The sequence below is a fragment of the Tursiops truncatus genome, chromosome 9, assembly GCF_011762595.2.
Source record: "Tursiops truncatus isolate mTurTru1 chromosome 9, mTurTru1.mat.Y, whole genome shotgun sequence".
Lineage (NCBI taxonomy): Eukaryota > Metazoa > Chordata > Mammalia > Artiodactyla > Delphinidae > Tursiops > Tursiops truncatus.
Window position 1 is genome coordinate 59,201,340 of NC_047042.1, and position 22,113 is coordinate 59,223,452.

General features: G+C 42.3%; 1 protein-coding gene and 1 long non-coding RNA gene across 16 annotated transcripts in view; one reads left to right on the forward strand and one right to left on the reverse strand.

Moving 5' to 3' along the window:
• The window catches only part of LOC141279555 (uncharacterized), a 145,341-nt gene extending 135,475 nt beyond the window's left edge, over positions 1-9,866 (reverse strand). For both annotated transcript variants that reach the window (XR_012334021.1, XR_012334022.1), the window contains exon 1: positions 9,097-9,866. This is a non-coding gene — a long non-coding RNA (uncharacterized lncRNA). The remainder of the gene's footprint in view (positions 1-9,096) is intronic.
• Positions 9,867-9,998: 132 nt separating this feature from the next.
• WIPF3 (WAS/WASL interacting protein family member 3) overlaps positions 9,999-22,113 on the forward strand; it is a 95,243-nt gene continuing 83,128 nt past the window's right edge. For 7 of the 14 annotated variants that reach the window (XM_073809779.1, XM_073809782.1, XM_073809783.1 and 4 more), the window contains exon 1: positions 10,001-10,271. The gene's annotated coding sequence lies outside the window, so the exon portion shown is untranslated. Of the gene's footprint in view, positions 10,272-11,222; positions 11,354-22,113 lie in introns of those variants that run through there. The other 7 variants (XM_073809787.1, XM_073809788.1, XM_019926175.3 and 4 more) reach the window with 6 other exon arrangements.

The following is a 22,113-nucleotide window of genomic DNA, read 5'->3' on the forward strand; positions in this document are numbered from 1 at the left end:
AGATGCAGAAAAAGCTTTTGACAAAATTCAACACCCATTTATTATAAAAAATCTCCAGAAAGTGGGCATAGAGGGAACCTACCTCAACATAATAAAGACCATATACGACGAACGCACTGCAAACATCATTCTCAATGGTGAAAAACTGAAAGTATTTCCTCTAAGATCAGGAACAAGACAAGGATGTCCACTCTTGCCCCTATTATTCAACATAGTTTTGGAAGTCCTAGCCATGGCAGTCAGAGAAGGAAAAGAAATAAAAGGAATACAAATTGGAAAAGAAGAAGTAAAACTGTCACTGTTTGCAGATGACATGATACTATACATAGAGAATCCTAAAGATGCCACCAGAAAACTACAAGAGCTAATCAATGAATTTGGTAAAGTAGCAGGATACAAAATTAATGCACAGAAATCTCTTACGTTCTTATACACTAACAACAGAAGATCAGAAAGAGAAATTAAGGAAACAATCCCATTCACCACTGCAACAAAAAGAATAAAATACCTAGGAATAAACCTACTTAAGGAGGTAAAAGACCTGTATGCAGAAAACTATAAGACCCTGATGAAAGAAATCAAAGCTGACACAAACAGTTGGAGAGATATACCATGTTCTTGGATTGGAAGAATCAATAATGTGAAAATGACTATACTACCCAAAGCAACCTACAGATTCAGTGCAATCCCTATCAAATTACCAATGGCATTTTTTATAGAACTAGAACAAAAAAATCTTAAAATTTGTATGGAGACACAAAAGACTCCAAATAGCCAAATCAGTCTTGAGGGTAAAAAATGGAGCTGGAGGAATCATACTCCATGACTTCAGACTATACTACAAAGCTACAGGAATCAAGACAATATTGTACAGGCACAAAAATAGAAATATAGATCAATGGAACAGGATAGAAAGCCCAGAGATAAACTCACGCGCCCATGGTCAACTAATCTGTAACAAAGGAGGCAAGGATATACAATGGAGAAAAGACAGTCTCTTCAACAAGTGGTGCTGGGAAAACTGGACAGCTACATGTAAAGGAATGAAACTAGAAAACTCCCTAACACCATACACAAAAATAAACTCACAATGGATTAAAGACCTAAGTGTAATTCCGGACACTATAAAACTCTTAGAGGAAAACATAGGAAGAACACTCTTTGACATAAATCACTGCAAGATCTTTTTTGACCTACCTCCTAGAGTAATGGAAATAAAAGCAAAAACAAACAAATGGGACCTAATGAAACTTAAAAGCTTTTGCACAGCAAAGGAAACTATAAACAAGATGAAAAGACAACCCTCAGAATGGGAGAGAATATTTACAAATGAATCAATGGACAAAGGATTAATTTCCAAAATATATAAACAGCTCATACAGCTCAATATTAAAAAAAACAAACAACCCAATCAAAAAACGGGCAGAAGACCTAAGTAGACATTTCTGCAAAGAAGACATACATATGGCCAAGAAGCACATGAAAAGCTGCTCAACATCACTAATTATTAGAGAAATGCAAATCAAAACTGCAATGATGTATTACCTCACACCGGTCAGAATGGCCATCATCAAAAAGTCTACAAACAATAGATGCTGGAGAGGGTGTGGGAAAAGGGAACGCTGTTTCACTGTTGGTGGGAATGTAAATTGATACAGCCACTATGGAGAACAGTATGGAGGTTCCTTAAAAAACTAAAAATAGAATTACTTTATGACTCAGCAATCCCGCTACTGGGCATATACCCAGAGAAAACCATAATTCAGAAAGACACATGCGGGGCTTCCCTGGTGGCGCAGTGGTTGAGAATCCGCCTGCCAATGCAGGGGACACGGGTTCAAGCCCTGGTCCGGGAAGATACCACATGCCGCAGAGCAACGAAGCCCGTGTGCCACAACTACTGAGCCCATGTGCCACAACTACTGAAGCCCACACGCCCAGAGCCCATGCTCCGCAACAAGAGAAGCCACCACAATGAGAAGCTCGTGCACCACAACAAAGAGTAGCCCCCGCTTGCAACTAGAGAAAAGCCCGAGCGCAGCAACGAAGACCCAACACAGCCAAAATAAATAAATAAATAAATAAAATAAAATAAATTAAAAAAAAAAAAAAAAAGACACATGCATCCTAATGTTCATTGCAGCACTATTTACAATAGCCAGGTCATGGAAGCAACCTAAATGCTCATCAACAGACGAATGGATAAAGACAATGTCATACATGTATACAATGGAATATTACTCAGCCATAAAAAGAAATGAAATTGGGTCATTTGTAGAGATGTGGATGGACCTAGAGACTGTCATACAGAGTGAGGTAAGTCAGAAAGAGAAAAACAAATATCGTGTATTAACGCATATATGTAGAATCTAGAAAAATGGTACAGATGAACCAGTTTGTAAGGCAGAAATAGAGACACAGATGTGGATAACAAACATATGGACACCAAGGCAGGAAAGCGGGGCAGGGCAGTGGTGGTGGGATGAATTGGAAGACTGGGATTGATAGATATACATTAATATGTATAAAATAGATAACTAATAATAAGACCTAAAAATGAAATAAAATAAATAATAATTTTCTTTTAGTTGGTGTTTCCAGTCAGTGCAGATTAATTTAAAATATGGTACAGTAGGGCTTCCCTGGTGGCGCAGTGGTTGAGAGTCCGCCTGCCGATGCAGGGGACATGGGCTCGTGCCCTGGTCCAGGAAGATCCCACATGCCGCGGAGCGGCTGGGCCCGTGAGCCATGACCGCTGAGCCTGCGCGTCTGGAGCCTGTGCTCCGCAGCGGGAGAGGCCACAACAGTGAGAGGCCCGCGTACCGCAAAAAAAAAAAAAAAAAAAAAAAAAAAATATGGTACAGTAATACAGGTAAAGTTCTTTACATTTCTGTGGCCCTAATAGTAAAACAAAGTGCTTTCAATTTTATGAATTTCATGGAATTCCCCTCTTGGTATTCTGATAATGACTCTGAGGCATGGCAGAAATCAATGCCCCCTTTTTGCAGATGAAAGAATTAAGATTTTGAAGCTCTAACAAGCTATTGAAATAGTGAACATCACACAGCTAGTTGATAATAGCTTGAATCCACATCTTTTGTCTCCAAGATCAAGGTTTTTTTATACTATTTTGTTAGGTACTTAGAAGGATTAAAGGTTTTGAAAACTTTGTGAAATATTGTTCAGCAAATCCCTTCTCAGTTTCTCAAAGAATGAGTCTAAAAAGGTACTTCAGAAAATACCTCGCTATATTTCCAACTCCCTCGCTTTCCTAAATCTTGAAATCATTTCTCTATTGGGTCTTTTCTCTTAACCTACAATATGATAGAGTCTCTACTCTCCCTTGATCCTTTCTTCTCTTCTAGATTTAATCCTTTCTCCCCTCTTCTTGGTTGAAGTTTCTGAAAAAATAATGCACACTCAAAGTATGGTCAATACTCCCTCAGCAACTTCTTATACTTCAACCCACTAAGATCAGGCTTCTGCTTGTTCTACTGCACTGAACTTGCAATTGCTAGAGTAACCGATGACCTCCTATTGTCATATTTCTTGGCCCTTGAATGGGAATTCCATGCAGCATGATGCTGTCGGCCACGTCTTCTCTCTCCTTGGTTTCTGTACCCCCTTCTCTCCAGGCTCTTTCCTCTCTCTTTTTCCCTTCTCTCCCTCTTCCTTCATCAGTTGGATCCTCTTTCTCTGCCTGTTCAGTAAAATCCTGTGTTCTGTATGGGCCTCGACCTTCCTCTATTCTTACTCTGGAAGCAAGAAAGGTAGACTGCAACCTCTGGGTGTTCGCAGCACATTTTGGAAGAACAGTATAATTTTGGGAGGCAGCACGATGGGATTAAACGGCATCCACAGGTAGTGAACTATTCCTTTGGGCACTCTTTGGCACAGTGTTGCTGTTTAAATAGAACTGCCTGCTCTCTTTTTCGTGCTGTGCTCATGAAGTCGTTTCTCAGCCATCCCAGGAACCTGCAGGAATCAGCCCCAGCCTGATGTTAAGCGATAGAATGCCATGCTTCTTAACTCTTACTCTCAGCAAGGTGGAGCCTCCTCCCTAGGCAGACACTTGCACGGAAGACTCATGGCTAAATTCTACCTGACAGGTAGCCCCACCCTCAGCCAGCTATGGGCTTGTGGTGCATGGGGTGATGCAGCAGTCTTTACAGAGGGTGGGAACCACTGCCCAAGACCCTCACACCCCTCTAAGGTTGTACTTATTTTTTAAAATTTATTTATTTTTGGCTGTGTTGGGTCTTCGTTGCTGCACATGGGGCTTTCTCTAGTTGCGGTGCACGGGCTTCTCATTGTGGTGGCTTCTCTTGTTGTAGAGCACGGGCTCTAGGCACACAGGCTTCAGCAGTTGTGGTTTGCAGGCTCTAGAGCGCAGGCTCAGTAGTTGCAGCGCAGGAGTTTAGTTGCTCCGTGGCATGTGGGATCTTCCCGGACCAGGGCTCGAACCCGTGTCCCCTGCATTGGCAGGCGGATTCTTAACCACTGCGCCACCAGGGAAGTCCGGTTGTAACTTTTATTATTATTATTATTACCATCATCATCATCATCATTATTGTGGTAAAGTATACATAGCATAAAATTTACCCTTTTAACCATGTTAAAGTACACCATTCAATGGCATTAAGTACATTAAGTACATGCACAATGTTGTGCAATCATGACAACTATTTGGTTCCAGAACATTTTTATCCCCTAGTTGGAAACCCCGGTCACATTAAGCACCTATGCTCCATTCTCCCCTCTCCTCAGCCCCTGGAAACCGCTAATCTGCTTCCTGTCTCCATGGATTTGCCTATTCTGGGTAGTTCATATAAATGGAATTCAACAATATGCAGCCTTTTGTGTCTGCTTCTTTCACTTAGCCTAATGTTTTCAAGGCTCGTCCATGCTGTAGTATGTACCAGTATTTCATTCCTTTTTATTGTCAAATGATATTCCGTTATATGGATATATCACATTTTTTTACCCATTCATCTGTTGATGGACATCTGGGTGTTTACACCTTTTGGCTATTGTGAATAGTGCTGCTATGAACTTTCAGGTCCAAGTTTTATTCGAACTCTTGTGTTCCATTTTTTTCGGTATATGCCTAGGATTGGAATTTCTTGGTCTCATGGTAATTCTATGTTTAACTCTTTGAAGAAACATCAAACTGTTTTCCGCAGCAGCGGCACCATTTTACTTTCCCACCATCAATGTATGAGGGTTCCAACTTCTCCACATCTTGTTGTTTTCCTTTTTTAAAAATTATGGCACCCTAGTGGGTGTGAAGTCGTTTGTCATTGTGATTCCAAGGTTTTATCTTTAAATGCTAATGATTCTTAAAACTATATCCCTAAGTATTTACCTAAAAGAAATAAAAACATTTATCTACAAAAAGACTTATACACAAATATTCAAAGCAGCTTTAACTGTAACATCCTAAAACTGGAATCAACCCAAATGTCCACCAACAGGTGAATGGATAAACAAATACTGGCATTGTGAAATACAGTGAAATACTAACCAGCAATAAACAGGAATAAATTACACAAAACACATAGATGAAGCTCAAATACATTATGCTGAACAAAAAAGCCAGACACAAAAGAGTATATCATGTATATACAAAGCTCTAGAAAAGACAAAGCTAATAGTTCTGTGGTCGCCTGGGACTGGGAGTAGGGACTGGTTGCAAAGGGGCACAAGGGACCTTTTTGGGTTGTTTGAAATATTTGATAAGGGTAGAGGTTACATCAGAGAACATATTTGTTGGCATTTAACATGAGTACATTTTTTCATATGTAAATTACTTTTCAATAAGGTTGATATTAAAAGTTAAAAAATATATAGACTCTCAAATACTTAGGTCAAGACTCCAAGCCTCATTTGTTCATTTCTTTCATAACTCAACAAACATGTGTTGAGTGCCTACTATGTAGTAGTCTGTGTTCTGTGAGATAAGGATACAATAGAGACAGAGACAGTTCCTGAAGTCATGGATACCATGGTCTAGTCTGGGGGACAGACATTAATCAAATCATCAAACCAATAATGGCATCATTACAACTGTAATGAATGCTGCAATAGAAAGTTACATGGGATGATGAGCTCTTATAGTGGAAGGTGACATTGTCGAATTCCAGGTAAGTGATGGCTGAGTTAAGTTGAGATCTGAACAATGAGGAGGAGTTCATTTTGGGGATGTTCTCTTCAAAGAGGGAAAAGCATGTGCAAAGGGCGAGTGACAATAAAGGGTATTACCTGTTCAAGGATCTGAAAGCAGGCCAACACGACTGGAGTAAAGAGATCAAGGGAGAGGGAAAAGGCTGAGTAAGTTATGCTGTAGACTGTGAGTGCCTTCAGACAAAGCTCAGGACTTTGGTTATTATCATCAGAGCAAAGCAAAAAGAATGAAATTACAGATAATGGGAGTTAAGATCAGCTTGGAGTTTCAAGACCATCTCTGGCCACACTGTGAGTACTGGTTTGGAAGAGAGAAGCAGCACGTTGCAGAATGACCAGCTAAGAGGCAACTGTGGAAGTGCTGGAGAGAGGTGACAGGCTCTGGTGGCAGGTGGCATTGGTGCAGAAGGGTAGAACCAGATGGGGCCAAGAGGCAAAATCCACTGAGGGGAGGTGCCATGAGGGAAAGGGAGCTGAGGGTTTGTTGGGTGGTTGGGTTGGATGGCTGGGGAGATGGGCAACACGGAGAATGGGTCAGGTTCAGTACAAAGACCATGAGTTCAATTTCAGACACGTGGAGTTTCAGGCTCCTGGTCCACCAACCTCTTTCAGATTTTCTCTTCCCTGAAATGGCTTTCCTTCCCCAGTTTCTGATGGGAAACTCCAGTTCATCCACGAAAGCCCAGCTCAGGCATTACTGTCTCCCTTCTCCCCGCCATCAGGCAGTGTTCATCATTTCTTCTCCTGTATTATCCCTCTCTCCAGGGAACTGTAATACTCTATTTACAAGCCGTGTCCTCTGCTAAGCTGTCAGCTCCCTGGAGGCAGGGCTGTGAATCCGTTTTAGCGCCCCCAGTACATTATCACCATCTAATAGCTGCTCTACAAATTCTTGAAGAATGGGTGCTGATACATGTATAAAACATTTAAGATTTCTATAGTGCTGTTCTCCTGAAGAGCTTAACAAGTCATGGCAGATATAAATATAAGTTTACAAGGAGAAAGTGTGAAAGGTGAGCTATTGCAGGCATTTGGTGAGCAGGGGGAGAAGAGATGTTTGCCCTTTATCAGGCCACGGTATCAGTTAGAAATACATTTGGCCATAAGGAATAGAAAACTCAGTCTCAGTGGCTTAAACTAGCGAGGGCTATCTTTCTCACATAAAAAGTTCAGAGGTGGGCTGTTGCTGGATTTCATCTGAATGCCCAGAAGTACCATACACACTTGCTCTATTTTCCACTCTGCCACCCTGATTATATTGGCTTTTTGGTCTCATGTTCATTGTCTCTTGGTTGTAATCTGGTTGCAGCATCACTAGCCATCTCATTTGTGTTCAAGGCACAAAGAACATGAAAAATGGAAAGTCAGAGCCTGCAAAGGAGGTCTCAGAAGCCCCCCAGCCAACTCCCTCTTTCAACTCGTTGGCCAGAACCGGGTCAATGACTTCCTTAGCTGCAAGAAAGACTGAGAAATCAGGAATGGGACTGTCATGGTAGTCTTGGACCAATCATAATCCTCAGTTCTGTTAATAGGGAGGAAAGGGAAAAGGGTTTGGCTATTGGGAAGGTGACTTACAGCACCTGTGACTAAACAAATACAGGCATATCTCGTTTTACTGCACTTCGAAGATCTTGCTTTTTTTTTTTTTAAATTGAAGGTTTGTGGTAACCTTGCTTTATCAGATGATGGTCAGTCATTTTTTTTGCAATAAAGTTTTTTTTTTAAGTAAGGTGTGTACATTTTTTTAGATATAATGCTATTGCACACTTAATAGAGTACAGTATAGTGTAAACATATGTACTGGAAACCAAAAAATTCATGTGACTCACTTTAGTGCAATATTTGCTTTATTGTTGTGTTCTGGAACTGAACCCACAATATCTCCAAGGTATGCCTGTATCATCCACCTGGAATAGCTAGTGCTGTCCTGTAGTTATGTACATCCTGGTGCAGCCAGGGGGAATGGATCCTTCTCTAATGTCCATAAAAACAAGGCATCAATGGCACAGTTACGTCACATGGATATGAGACATTGGGCACCTGAAGCTTTCAGCACAAATGTCCCCACTTTCCAAATATTTTCCTCACTCACCATTTCTCTATCCTTTCCAACCAGTAGCCTTTTTGCACAAATTATTTGATCCACGCCAGCTCACAACTATCTCTTAAGATAACAGCCTCTCCATTCGACTAACTCCTGCTTGGGCCATTCAGCAGAAGACCTGGTGGGAACTCTGGGCTCATGCAAATGTCTTCTCTGCTCTTTTACCTTTCCTTCCTTTTGTATTAGAATGCTAGTAGTTTTGTATTTAATGAGAATACACATTAGGGATCCCAAGAAGGAAACTGTCTGGTAATGTTTCAAATGTTTTTCTTTTAGTGATCACCTGTGCAAAACGGTTTATGAATTTTAGGTTGAGCACAGTTTTTCACATTTCATGCCCATGCCCATTTATTTTGGTTCTAAAGGAGGAACGGCGTGAGTTGCATAGGACAAACAGGTGGGAAGCAAGTACCTCATTGGCTTCCACTGACTACACCTTCTTCACCTAAGTCAAACAGAAGCCCATGCTCTTGACAACACAGGAGGAAAGGCATGAGTTGCACAGGACAAACAGGTGGGAAGCAAGTACCTCATTGGCTTCCACTGACTACACCTTCTTCACCTAAGTCAAACAGAAGCCCACGTTCTTGACAACACAGGAAGGAACAGCATCAGGAGTGAATTATTTATCCTTGCTGTAAATATAAGCCTACACATTGTCAGCCTGTAAACACTAGTAATTAAGAAACCAGCTAAGGTCTGCTTGGGCAACATACTTTGACAGCAGCTGCTACAGAACCTGAACCTGGAGACAGTTTGCTATCCATGTGTGAGATCCCCCTCCCTACCAGCATTAACTGCTCTCTCACCTGTGTTGCCATGCACCTCATCCAAGCGCTGAGTACAGGTCTCTCCCCCACTGTAGACTTGTAGCTCCTTTTGCACAGAGACACAGCCTCCTTCCACAGCACATGCTAAGGGTCCTGCAGAGGGCCTGGCTCACAGATGCTCGGGTAAATTGCAGTGAACGGTCCACGAGTATCCTCTTAGCTCCTCCATTAGCGGGAATGCGCAGCACGTGGGAGATTCGAAATCCTCACCAACCAATCATGCGCCTAGTGGAATACATCCAGCCTCAGACACAATCTTTCTGCATCTTTCCAGGGGTCTGAACGTGAAGTGTGGCAAGGATTTACTGGACATACCAAGTTCTTTCGGCTCCTTAGACCCTTCAGTTTTCCGGCAGTCGGCTCCCTCTCCCCTTCGGCTCCACCTGGGACAATCTATCTCCCCAGGTCACTCCAACCGGATAATTCATGCACATCCTTCAGTTCTTTTAGCCACCACCTCCTCCAGAAGCCTTCCCTGACTTCCCCAAGTCTGGATCAGGGCCCCCTCTATGACCGCTCCCTCTTGGTTCTGCGGTGTAGCTGTCCATTCGTTGTTTCCCGTTTTAGACCGTGAATTCCGCAAGGGCACGAGACGATCTCGTTCTCTCTTTTGTCCCGCTTATGACGCTGCCTGGAGCATAGGAGGGGCTCAGAATATTTTGGAATAAATTGATGAAGGAGTGGAGTGTCCCCAGCCTGGCGGTGCTGGGCCGGGTGTTGCTCGCGTCACAGCCCCTCCTATGTGGGGAACTCCAGCCTTGGGCCGCAAGCTTAGACTCTCTCCTCAGATTAGACTCGGGCCTCCGTCAGGCAGAGGCGCGCCAGGAGGCTAGGACCCGCCTCCCGGGTTCCAGAGCGACCCCGCCCGCCCGGGCCGCGTCCCTGCGCGCGGGCCGGCTGCGGCTCCCCGGCAGGAGCCTGAGGAGCAGGTGGGGGCGACGGCCCCGCCTCCGCGTCCCGGCAGCCCCAGAGCTGGCGGCCGGGGAGTGAGCGGCGCTCACCGAGCGCAGCACCCAACGCAGCTTGGCCCCAGCGGCGCCGCCTGGAGCACGGACGCTGCGGGACGGAGCCCGGAGCCTAGAGGCGGCGGCGGCGGCGGCGGGGACGTCGGCCAGAGACGAATCCTGTCCTGTCCTCGGCACGACCAGCGGCAGGTAGCGGCTCCGCGCGCGTGCCCGGGTCGGTGCCGGAGGGAGGAGGGACGAGCCGCAGCTGCGGGCGCTCGGGCCGTCCCGGAGCTGAGTGAAACGCCGGCGGGTGCAGGAGTGCTGCGTGCGCGCATGCGGGTGTCCGGGCGCTCCCAGCCCGGGGCGACGCGCTGCGCTCCTCAGGAGCCTGCCGCCCGCTGCCCGGCGTCTCCGGGGCCCGGCCGTAACGGGACCGCGGAGGGAACGAGGTCACCGCGGGGTTGTCTGGTGACTTCCACCGACCCGACTATCCGGAGAGCGGCCCCTGGCGACAAGGCCGCCCGGGCCTGGTCTTCGCCAAGCTCTCCGTTCCTCCCTTCCCCTCTTCACCCCCAGAACAAAAGGCTGGGGTCTCGCTGGGGAGGGGGCTGTCGCGGGATGAGCGGGAGCGAAGTAAAGAGCAGCTAGGAAATTGTAGAACTGAAGGTGGCTTGGGGGATACAGAAGCCCTCGATGAGGAAGCCAATCTCGGAGATGTAAAGTGACTTACACAAGGTCACACAGCTCGTGGTGACTGAACTGGGGCCAGAGCGCAGGTCTCGGAACTCCCTTCCCAGTGCTCATCTCCAGGCCCCAGAGGTCAGTAGTCTGTGCTCCAGCGATTTAATTCTGGCCATGCATGGGTTTTAAAGTCTCCTTTGGAGGAATAAGGGAGAAAGTGGCAGAGCCTATTCCCCGCCTTCCTCAGTACGCACCGGAGGCGGAGGTGGAGCGGGGATGCGGGAGCAGGGCTGGGGCAGAGGGCGCTCCGAATCTCCGGGTGGGGCTTGGAGGACAGGGAGCCTAGCCCTGTCCCCGTGGGCAGGCGGGCACTGGCTCGCAGGAACAGCGCCTTCTGAGCGTGGCTTGCTAGCCGCGTGGGTGTGCCTGCGACGGGAGCGGGGGCGGCGTGGGGACCCAGTGCGCGCTGCTCCCTAGAAAGAAGTTCTCTCCCGGGAGAGGCCGGCAGAGCTGTTCCGGCGCGCTGGGACGAGCCGACAACATCCCTGACGCTCGCGCTGTTTTGTGACGGGCTCTGTTTGGAAGGAAAGTTACTCTGCAGCAAAAAGGTGGGCTATCACTTCGCTTCTCCGAGCCTGGGGGTGTCCTTGGCTGCAAAATGAGGGCTTTGTTCTGCATAACCTGTGTGATTCAGAAAGTTCGTGCCTCTCTCCTCCTTTACAGAATCTTTATCTCTTTAGAGAGAAGAGAAGTACATGTCTTCTGGTCAGCAGTAGTAGTTATCGCAGGGACTCCAGCCTCCCCTGAAAAACAAATTTTTTTTTTTTAAATTTTAGGCAAAGCTATTAATGGGGACGAAGCTTAGAAGAGGGGTTGGGTTGCCTTTGGGCCTGGTAATGACTTGGACAGAAAAGGAGGCTTCACAGGTGCCGGAAATGCTCCCTACCTCGACCTAAGTAGTGGTAACACAGGTGTACATATATAGGTATTTGTGAGGTTATTCCCTTGAGATTTGTGTACTAATGCTTTCCCTCAGTAAAAAAGTAAATAAAAATTTAATGCTAAAAATCCACTCATTATAGTAGCACACAGATTACTGCAGTTTTCCAGCCAAGGAATTTTAGAGATACATTTAAAAACCACAGAAGCCAAATCAGAAAAATAAATAAATAAATAAGAACAGGGAGCAAAGAAAGTTTAGCAATAACGGGAAATGAAATACACACTGCAGAGGGCCTTACCAAATGCCTTTACACGAATCACCTCACATGATTCACATTTCCTTAAGGGCAGTATTGTTATTGTGCCTTTTTTTTACAGACAAGAAAATAAAAGGTCACAGAGGTTAAATGCCTTACTCAGGGGAGCAGGGTTAAGAACCTGGGTACACAGATGTCAAATTCTATACGTGCAACCATAAACAAGCAATTTTCAGCCACCTGAATCAGGGCAGAGCCATCAGGGTGACAGAGACTTGAAGACTGGCTTCCTGCCGTGCCCCCTTTTAGTTCCTTTCCAGGAGCCTCTGTTGTTTTCATATAGCTGTGAGTGTGAGATTGTGTCACAGACTGAAGGTAGCCAGCAGTGGAAGGGATGGAGGAAGTGTGTGTGTGTGTGTGTGTGTGTGTGTGTTTAAGAACATACAGTTTTAGGAACAGGAGAAAGCCAGCTGGCCCAGCCTGGAAACACTGTTTTTAGGAGATTTATTGTTCAGAAATCATACAGTACAGGTTGTGATTTTGCAGTCACTTAAATACACACACAAAATAAATAATATAACCTAGAAAAGATCTGAGAAACCAAAATGTAATTTACTCTAGAGAACATGTAGGATTTTCACTAGGGAAAAACAGTCAACTTCCCTACGTTCTAGAATTTATAAATATGTTTATCAATGCTTATGTTTCAAAAAAACCTACAAAAATAACTCAGCAGAAGGACAGAAATTTGTTTTCCAGCAAACGTGTTGTAAATATACTTACATTTGGTGCAGAAACATTTGAAACTTTAGGGTACAGGAATATTTTATCTAGAGAGAAATCTTGAGAAATGTGTCCTGAAGTGTGTTCTTCTAGTGATTTTATCCTTCTGCCTAAAATTCAGAAGCCGGAGGAGTAGAATCGTGTTTGTTTTACCAGCTAATATCACATTGCAGAGTTGAATGTTTGTCTCGTTCTTAGAATTAGAAGGTTTGGGTTTGAAGAAGCTGGATTAAGTGGGGCAGGTAAAGAGGTAGCTGGCTGGATCTGCTCAGCTGAGTACCATTAAGCGTGATTATGCATCACAAAGTTATCTTTAGGCGAGTTTTGCCATGTCACAGTTAGTGTTCCTGCCATCTGGCTGCTGGAATATTTAGAAAGGAATCATAATGTTTGACTGACTCTGCTGAGAGCATGACAAAACAGACTTCAAGAGGGAACTATTAAATATGAGTTAGGGTTGGTGAGAAAATGATTAATTACTTCTTATTTAGCCACCGCACACAACCGAAGAGAGGGACGGTTCCCAGCTGATGCGGAGCAGGTGCAGCACATAAGTTTTCTCACTGACTTCAGCCAATAGTGCACTTGAAACTTCCCCTTTGCCCTTCTAGTTGGGTATTTCCTTAGGCCTGCCCAAGCAGGAACCCGACCCGTTTTGCGGCAGGGGAATCGTGTGGTGAACTGCCGTGCTGAAGTGCCAAAGAGATAGAGTGAAGCGGAGCAAATGTGGCAAAAATGCCAGGTGGGCATTATGTGGGCCAGGCTCTGTGAAAGATTTTCAAGTGCATCTTGAAGGAATATTCACCCTGTGTGGGCGATGTATTCCAGTGAGACACTGAATTTGAGATGGTGGCATCCAGAAAGGAAGTGGCAGGCCTGTCTATGGACTATAAGCCTGTCAGCTCCTGGGAGTATCTAAGAGGAGGCAGTAGGGAGCTTGTGAGGACTTGGGCCCATGTGTGTGCAGGTGTGTGTCAGAGCAAGGTGCCCAGGCTGCCATCCACTGTGCCTTAAGAGCCAAAGGCTACCTCATACTGAATACTTGTGCCTGACTAGGCTAAGAGCTTTCTACATATGAAATCAACCCAACAGCCCTATAAGGGAGCTGATTTTTCTTACTCCCATTATCAGATGGACAGAGAGGCCAAGGGCTAAACTGTTCTCAGAATGATCATGCCACACCCTGCCCTGGTCTGCTATCAGCCAACTCATAAGCCCAACGTGCCCTTTACCTGTCTGACTCTCCCTTATTGCACCTGAACTCCTGGAGGACAGGTACTATATCTGTTTCATCTCTCTTCCCAGCAGCTGCATCATAGGTGGCATGTGATGAGTAGTGAATGAATGAGTGAGTGAATGAATGAATACCTTCATATTTAAAGGTCAAAAGTCAGTTTGGATTAACTGTCCTTTTGACTTTTACTGTCTCATTCCCCTCTGTTAATATGGGTCATCGGGCATGATTGTATGGACAAGATGTGTAATAGATATCTCCTTTAAAGCTGAAGGATGCTAAGCTCAGCCTGTAAGATCAGAAGGCCTCTGCTTCTTTTAGAAATTAAATATTATTATTTCTTCTTTTGTAAAACGGTTGTCATTTGAAACACCTGGGTTGGAATCTTTCCTTCATCATTTATTTGTTGTATGACCTTGGACAAATTACTTCACCTTTCTGTGCCTCAGTTTTCTCATCTGTAAAGTGGGAATAGTAATAATACTACTTATCTCATATTTAGGGTAAATAACTTAAAATAGGTCCAGTGCCTAGGACAGTGCTTGGTTCATAGGAATGTTCAATAAATTAGCTCTTTTTAAAATTATTATCATCTGATGCTTTTAAAAATTGTTTGCCTTAAGTGTTTCTGGTTCCATAAAGCATTTGAGGCATAAACAACATAAAATTAATAATGAAACTGGGGTAAAGAGAACACACAGATAAGGAAGCAAGATAAAATCAAAGGTAATTTAGTGAACAAGACTATGTTATAAGGTGCAGGTAATTTCTAGAGATGAGTTTACTATAAGGTTTGGTGTAGTTTCGGGAGATGGGATTAAAAATTTGTCAGAGCTTCCCAGTAACCAAAACAAAGAGGAAAACACAAATAGTTACTCAATCCACAGTGACCATGAGATAAAATGAGATCAGTTACACAGCTTTTCCTGGTCCTGAAACTTGGGATGGCTTTCTCCTGGCGGTTCTTCAAAGCAGTCATTGTTGCCATAGAGATCTAAGTCTTCAACATGGTCCCTGCCATGAAGACAATGGAAGTTTTGTGGTAGAAGTTAATAATAAGTGTTTCTTAGAACGTCATTGACTGCAGTTCCAGAGACATACTCTCAGAGCACAGCCCAATAAAAGCTCTTCTGTGAAGGGCCAGAACACTGTGGTTTGGGGATGTTCTATTTCCTTAGCTACGCTTACTGAGTGCCTGGGAGAGTAGAAAGATTCTTCCAAAGATTATAATTCTTGTGAGAGTCAGGTGAACAATCCCATCTTTAAGAACATTTGTTCTGGCTGAAGCTATATACATGAGCCAGATCAGTTGACTTTATCCAGAAAAAGTCCAAAGGGTGTCATCATACACATAAACTCATTAATAGATGTGTTCATGAATTTTCTTAATACTGGTAGTCCCATAATCTCCCTTTAGCTGCAGATTTTATCACACTGTTTGGAAAAAGAAATATCCAGTGCTCTGTACTACCTTTTAAGCCCTTTAATACTTTCAGTACTTCTTGGTATTAAGAATAAATGATATTTGATTTTTAAACTTGTTTTTTAGTACTTGAAATAATGGTCATGTCTTTTTAGTCTCATTACATATACATTAGCCCAAGTATGATTTATATCAGTTAGGATTGCATTCAGCTGCCAAAACAAAACAAAAACAATGCACACATCAGAATCTGGCCTAAACAGATACAAGAGTGTCTTGTGGAGCTAGACTCCCAAGAAAGGCAGTCCAGGGGCGATGCAGGAGCTCAAACAGTACTATCAGAGAATCAGCCTTTCCCTGCTTCACCTTCTTCACCATGTAGGACATCATCCTAAATCTAGTTGCCTCATGGTCACAAGATGGCTGCTGTATCTCTAGGCTTACATCTTTAGGCAGGAAGAAAGGAAATGTGTAAATAGCTGAAGAGCGAGGGCCCTTCTATTAGGGAAGTTTTGCCTTTTTAGATAGAAAGTGATGCCCTCCCCAGCTACTTCTGACGACATCTCATTGACCAGGATGGTGTCACAATGTTGCTCTAAAATGTAAAGAGTCTGAGAAGTCAAATATTTTTAGCTGGGTAAACTGCAACTACCACCCCTCTCTCTAATTAGGGATTTTGCTCTAAGGAAGAAGAGGAAATGGTTATTGAGTAGGCAGCTAGAAGTATCAGCCACCTGACATAACTTCCATTATTAGCCATGTCCCTGACTTAATTAGAAATTACAGAAGTGACTCAGTAATTTAAAATGTTATACTTTTCTAGTTTTTCATACGATTAGCATTAGAGGATGAAACACACCCAACTGCCTTATGTAGATTCCTAAACCGCTGTCACCAGCCCTGCTTCTTTTCTAAATTTCAGATCTAAATTTCCATTTGCCAGAAGGACCTCATATGCTTCAAATTAAACTCACTTCTCCCCACCCATTCACCACCGCCCAACACCCACACATTTTCTCCTGCCTTCCTTAATTAATATTAGATTGCCTTGGCAAGGAGCCTTGGGGTTGTCCTGGACTCTTTCTTCTCCCCACATCCCAGGCATCCAAACTGCTGTCATCCTTGGCTCTGTCCCATTGCCATTACTCTAATTCAAATAAATATCCATCCTTGCTCATGTGAATCCCCAAATTGGTCTACCTATTTGCTGCTTCTTCATTGCCCTATAATTCATTTTCCACACATGCCCCAGGGTGCTATATTTAAAACACCAGTGTCTAACATCTCTCCTTTCTTTAGAAGCTTACAAACTAAAGCTCAACCTGGCTCTGTGAGCGCCATGCTTGCTGGGACTGGTTGCCACACACCCCAGACATTCCCACGTGGCAAAGTTTTGCTCACCGCCTCCCCACTCCCTTCAACTATAGAAGACCTCTCTCAGAGGTTTCTTATGCTTTTCATGGTCCATAAGCCATGGGAACAGTTAATTACCTTTGCATTTATGTTTCCAGAACACTTTATAATTTCTATTAATATGTTTTGCCCTGGATTCTATTTTGCCTGATATTAATCATGCTGTACCAGTTTTTTTAAAAAAATAACAGCTTTATTGGAGTATAATTCACATACCATAAAATCCACTCTTTTAAAGTACGTAATTCAGTGATTATTAGAATATTCACAGAGTCACACAACTATAACCATCATCTTAATTCCAGAACATTTTCATCACCCCAAAAAGAAACCCATTAGCAGTCACTTCCTATCCCCCCTCTCCTCAGCCCTGACAACCGCTGATCTACTTTTTATTTCTATGGATTTACCTATTCTGGAATTTTCTATGTGTGGAATCATGCAGTATGTGACCTTTTGGGACTGGCTTCTTTCACTTAACATAGTCTCTTTTGGGTTTATCCATGCTATAGCATCTATCAGTACTTCATTCCTTTAATTAATGAATTAGTTAATTAATGGCGGGGTTGGGTCTTCGTTGCTGCGCTCGGGCTTTCTCTAGTTGCATCGAGCGGGAGCTACTCTTCGTTGCGGTGGGCAGGCTTCTGATTGTGGTGGCTTCTCTTGTTGCGGAGCACAGGCTCTAGGTGTGCAGGCTTCAGTAGTTGTGGCACGTGGGCTCAGTAGTTGTGGCACGCGGGCTCTAGAGCACAGGCTCAGTAGTTGTGGCACACGGGCTTAGTTGCTCCGCGGCATGTGGGATCTTCCCGGACCAGGGCTTGAACCCGTGTCCCCTGCATTGGCAGGTGGATTCTTAACCACTGTGCCACCAGGGAAGTCCCCTTCATTACTTTTTATTGCTGAATAATATTACATTGCATGGCCCATACTACATTTTGTTAATCCACTCATAAGTTGATTGACGTTTGGGTTGTTTCTACATTTTGGCTGTAATGAGTAATGCTACTATAAACATTCATGTGTAAGTTTTTGTGTGGGCAAATGTTTTCATTTTTCTGGATAGATACCTTGGAGTGGAATTACTGAGTCTTGTGATAATTCTGCTTAACATTTTGAGGAACTTACAAACTCTTCCAAAGTGGCTGCACCATTTTACATTCCCACCAGCAAAGTATGAGGGTTCTATACCAGTTTTTAGTATCTACTTGGGTATTGTTTTCACTGTTTTATTTTCAAAGATTTAAACATCATTTTGTGTTAGCTGCATTTCTTATAAAGGAGATATAGTTAATTTTTAAAGCAATTAGAATATCTCTGTTCTTTAGCAAGAGAAGCTAATTATCTGTGTAACAATAGTTATTGTGGTTACTGATCTATTGGAACTTATTTTGTGCTTTTTATACCATATGCTTTATTGTTGCCTCTTTTTTTCTTCTTTTAGTCTGCCTTTTCCTAGCAAAGTGCCTGGCACGTAGTAACTTTAAATATGTAAGTATTATAAGCTGTCATTTGTGGACATGCGCCATGTATCTATAGATTTATTTATTCATCAAGTATTTATTGATTACTTGCTCTTCATGTTTATAGTTTACTCAGTGGCTAGCATAGTGCCTAACATGTAGAAGAAGCTCAGTAAATATTTTCTGCATTGCATAGACTGTGCAAAGGCTGAGATGCCTGTCAGAAGCTGGGTAGAGTAATGGAGAGTGCGGAGGCTTAGGGGCAGCTCACTTGGGTTGGATGCGGCTGTTTCACATCCCAGCTATTTGATCTTGGACTATTACTTTACATCTTTGAGCCTTTGTTTCCTCGTCTGTGAAATGGGGATAATAATATCTTTCGTGCAGAGTTGTTTGGGGTGATGAAAGATGATTATGTAAATAACAATCACAATTGCTAGCACTGGGAATCCATGTAGTACATGTGAACTATTGTTTTTGTTAATGAATTGTTTAACAAAGAGCTCTCCCAACCACATATATCAGTATGAAATCATCAACCATGTCTGCCCAGGGAATAAACTTATAGTAAAAAATGATGCTGGCTCCTTTGCTATGTGTCTGACATAAATAATTACCAGAGAAATCTTTTCTCCTCATATGGTAGAACCAAGAAAAAGGACCAAAGATGGAATTGTACTTCCTCTTAATGACACAGAAATAGATTTTAAGTCTCCAGTATTCCTTAAAGCTGTCGTTTATTCTAATACTCTTCTAAACTTTTGAATGAAACGTGTTTTAGCCAATCGTCTTGCTCTCCAGTATTTCAGAGGAAGAATAAAGTAGCTTCAGAAATAGGTAAGATAACTGCCTAAAACAAGACAAGCAAGCAACATTTTCCCCTACATTTGAACAGCTTTTGCATGACTTCTTTTCTGGTTTTCACCTCTATGTGTATATCCAAAGGTTTTAGAAATTCACCTGCAGACTTTTAGAAGGAAGGCTAAAACCGATCTGGGTTCATGCCTGGTGTTGTGTGTTCCTGGTGGTCATGGATGGTCAGTGAGTTTTAAGTGATAGTGGTTGACCTGTAGTCATTTTGACATTATCTGTATAAATTACGTATGCCTAAGAATGATACCTGTCAGGATACCTGTCCGTAAGATCTAGGGGTGCCTTATTCTGTGGCTGGAGAAAGAAAGCCACCATTGTCATTTCAGACCCTGTGCATCCCCTTATGGTGCTCTCTTGTTTTCTCCCATTTGACGAATGACTAGGATCGGTTACAAATGGAACCAACTCACAAATGATTCATGCCTAATGGGCAATCATGTTTTAAGGCTGTTCCTCATTGTGTAGTAACCATGTATTAACAGAAGAATTAAATCTTAGGGCTTATGGATTGGTTTGAGGAGAATTATTTTACTCTACTCTTGGTTGTTTACCGAGCCCACTTGGTCAGTCACCTTCGATGCTTGTGGCCGGCTGCAGGGGATGGTTTCAGCTGTCATGGAAGTCTGCCTGCAAGGCCAGCCCAGCGAAACCCATGGTCAGGTCTCAGTGCTGTTCTTTGTGGATCCAACTCACTTAGACCAAATTGTCAACACAAATTTATATTTTTCTTTATTCATTTATTCATTTGTATTTACCTTTTAGATGTAGAGGGGTCTCCTAACTCAGATGATGAAAAGCATTTAAAAAATTACTTCTTCACAATTGTCCCGAGTAAAGAAAGAAATCCAGAACTTTTATTTTTTAAGTTAGTTTTTCAAATGGGTAGTAATGCCCAGGATACATACTTCAAAAAGTGTAAAAAGGATATATAATATAAAGTAAGTCTTTCTCATACCCCAGTCTTGGACTACCTGGTTGTTATACATTCTTCCAGAGAGATTTCATATATGCATAAGCAGGTATGGGTATACCTATATTTACATATACCTGTATTTATAGGTATACACATATAATACAAATAAAGGCATATTCATTCTATATACATTTTCTGCTGCCTGCTTTTTTCACTTACTATAACCTGGAGATCATTCCATATTGGTACATACAGGGCTGCCATATTCCTTTAATGGCTACCTAGTATGCCATTTTAAGGTACAAACTGTAATTTAATAACCAGCTCCCAGTCAGTGTGTTTATAGGTTATTTCCAGCCTTTTGCTATTAAAAAGAATGCTGCAGTGAATGTCGCTGTATACATTATTTCTCGTAAGTGATACACTATGTGATAAGAAAAATTCCTAGAATTAGAAAGTATATTTTAAAAATTTGATAATTTGCTCATTGCCCTTTACAGAAAGTTGTACTAATTTATATTTCCACCAGTAATTATGAGTGTCTGATGCCTTGCTCCCTCTCTAATACATATTTGCCAAACCTCTGATCTTTGTCAATCTAAGTGAAAAATTGTATCTTGGTGTGGTTCTGACCTGTATTGTCTCATTATCAATAAGGTTCAGCACCTTCAAATGTGTTTAAATGCCATTTGTATTTCTTCATTTGTGATATGTTTGGCCCATTGTCCATTTTTCTGTTGGGTCATTGCTTTCTTTTCCTGTTAAACAAAGAATTGCTTTATCAATACAAACTATTAATACATACACACAAACTATAAAGTGCTAAGAAATCTAAATATCTAAGTCATAGCAAACAGGTAATCATTTCACAGTGTATACATATATCAAATCATTATGTTGTACACCTAAAACTAATACAATGTTGTATGTCAATTATATCTCAATTTTAAAAGATTTTAAAAATAAAGATTTTTTTAGCCGCCTTTTGTCTGTAAGCTAAGGAACTTAATATATATATATATATTATCTCTTGCTTTATCTTCCCTTTTACCTGACAACTTTTGTTAGTTATATCTTTCTATTTTGCCATGATTAATAGTAGTTATAGTCATTTCTGTTACCATAATTTCATAGGCTCTTCTGCCTTGGTTCTATGGTTAATTCAATACTGTCTTTCTTTTTGCCCTAATTTCTCTCTTCAACTCTTAATTGGCTGAAGTTTTTCCTATGGTAGTATCTTCAATATATATTCAGGAAACATAATTCTTGCATGTTTAAAAACATCTGTCATACTTGCTTTTTGACCACAGTGACAGTTTGGCTGGGTATAAACTTTTGGATCATACATTATTTCTCTGGGATACTGCGGCACGTCTAATGTGTCTCCAAAACTATATCATTTTTCTTCGGATATCATGTGCCTTTTAATCTATAGAATTAAACCTTATTTTTTTATTTTTATTTTTTTGCGGTACGTGGACCTCTCACTGTTGTGGCCTCTCCCATTGCGGAGCACAGGCTCCAGATGCGCAGGCTCTGCGGCCATGGCTCACGAGCCTAGCCGCTCCACGGCATGTGGGATCTTCCCGGACCGGGGCACGAACCCGTGTCCCCCGCATCAGCAGGCGGACTCTCAACCACTGCACCACCAGGGAAGCTCTAAACCTTATTTTTGAAAATTTTTCTTACATTATATATTTGTGATTATGTATTTGAATATTTATTCTCTTCCATTCATTTGTGTCTTTTATTAAGTGAAACCATGTATCTTTTTTTGTCTGTCTTCCACATCTATCATTTTCTTTCTAATACTTTTAAATTCTTTGTCCATTTCTGTTTCATTTTATTTATTTTTCTCAATTCTCCATGGTCCTCAGTGTGTTTTCAACAATACCTGTTTTTCTTTGGGCTCTTTGTAGTGTGCTCTTCATTTTTTTAAATGGAAGTATAGTTGATTTACAATGTTGTGTTAGTTTCAGGTATTCAGCAAAGTGATTCAGTATATTCAGTGATATATATATGCAAATATATATTCTTTTTCAAATTCTTTTCCATTATAGGTTATTAAAA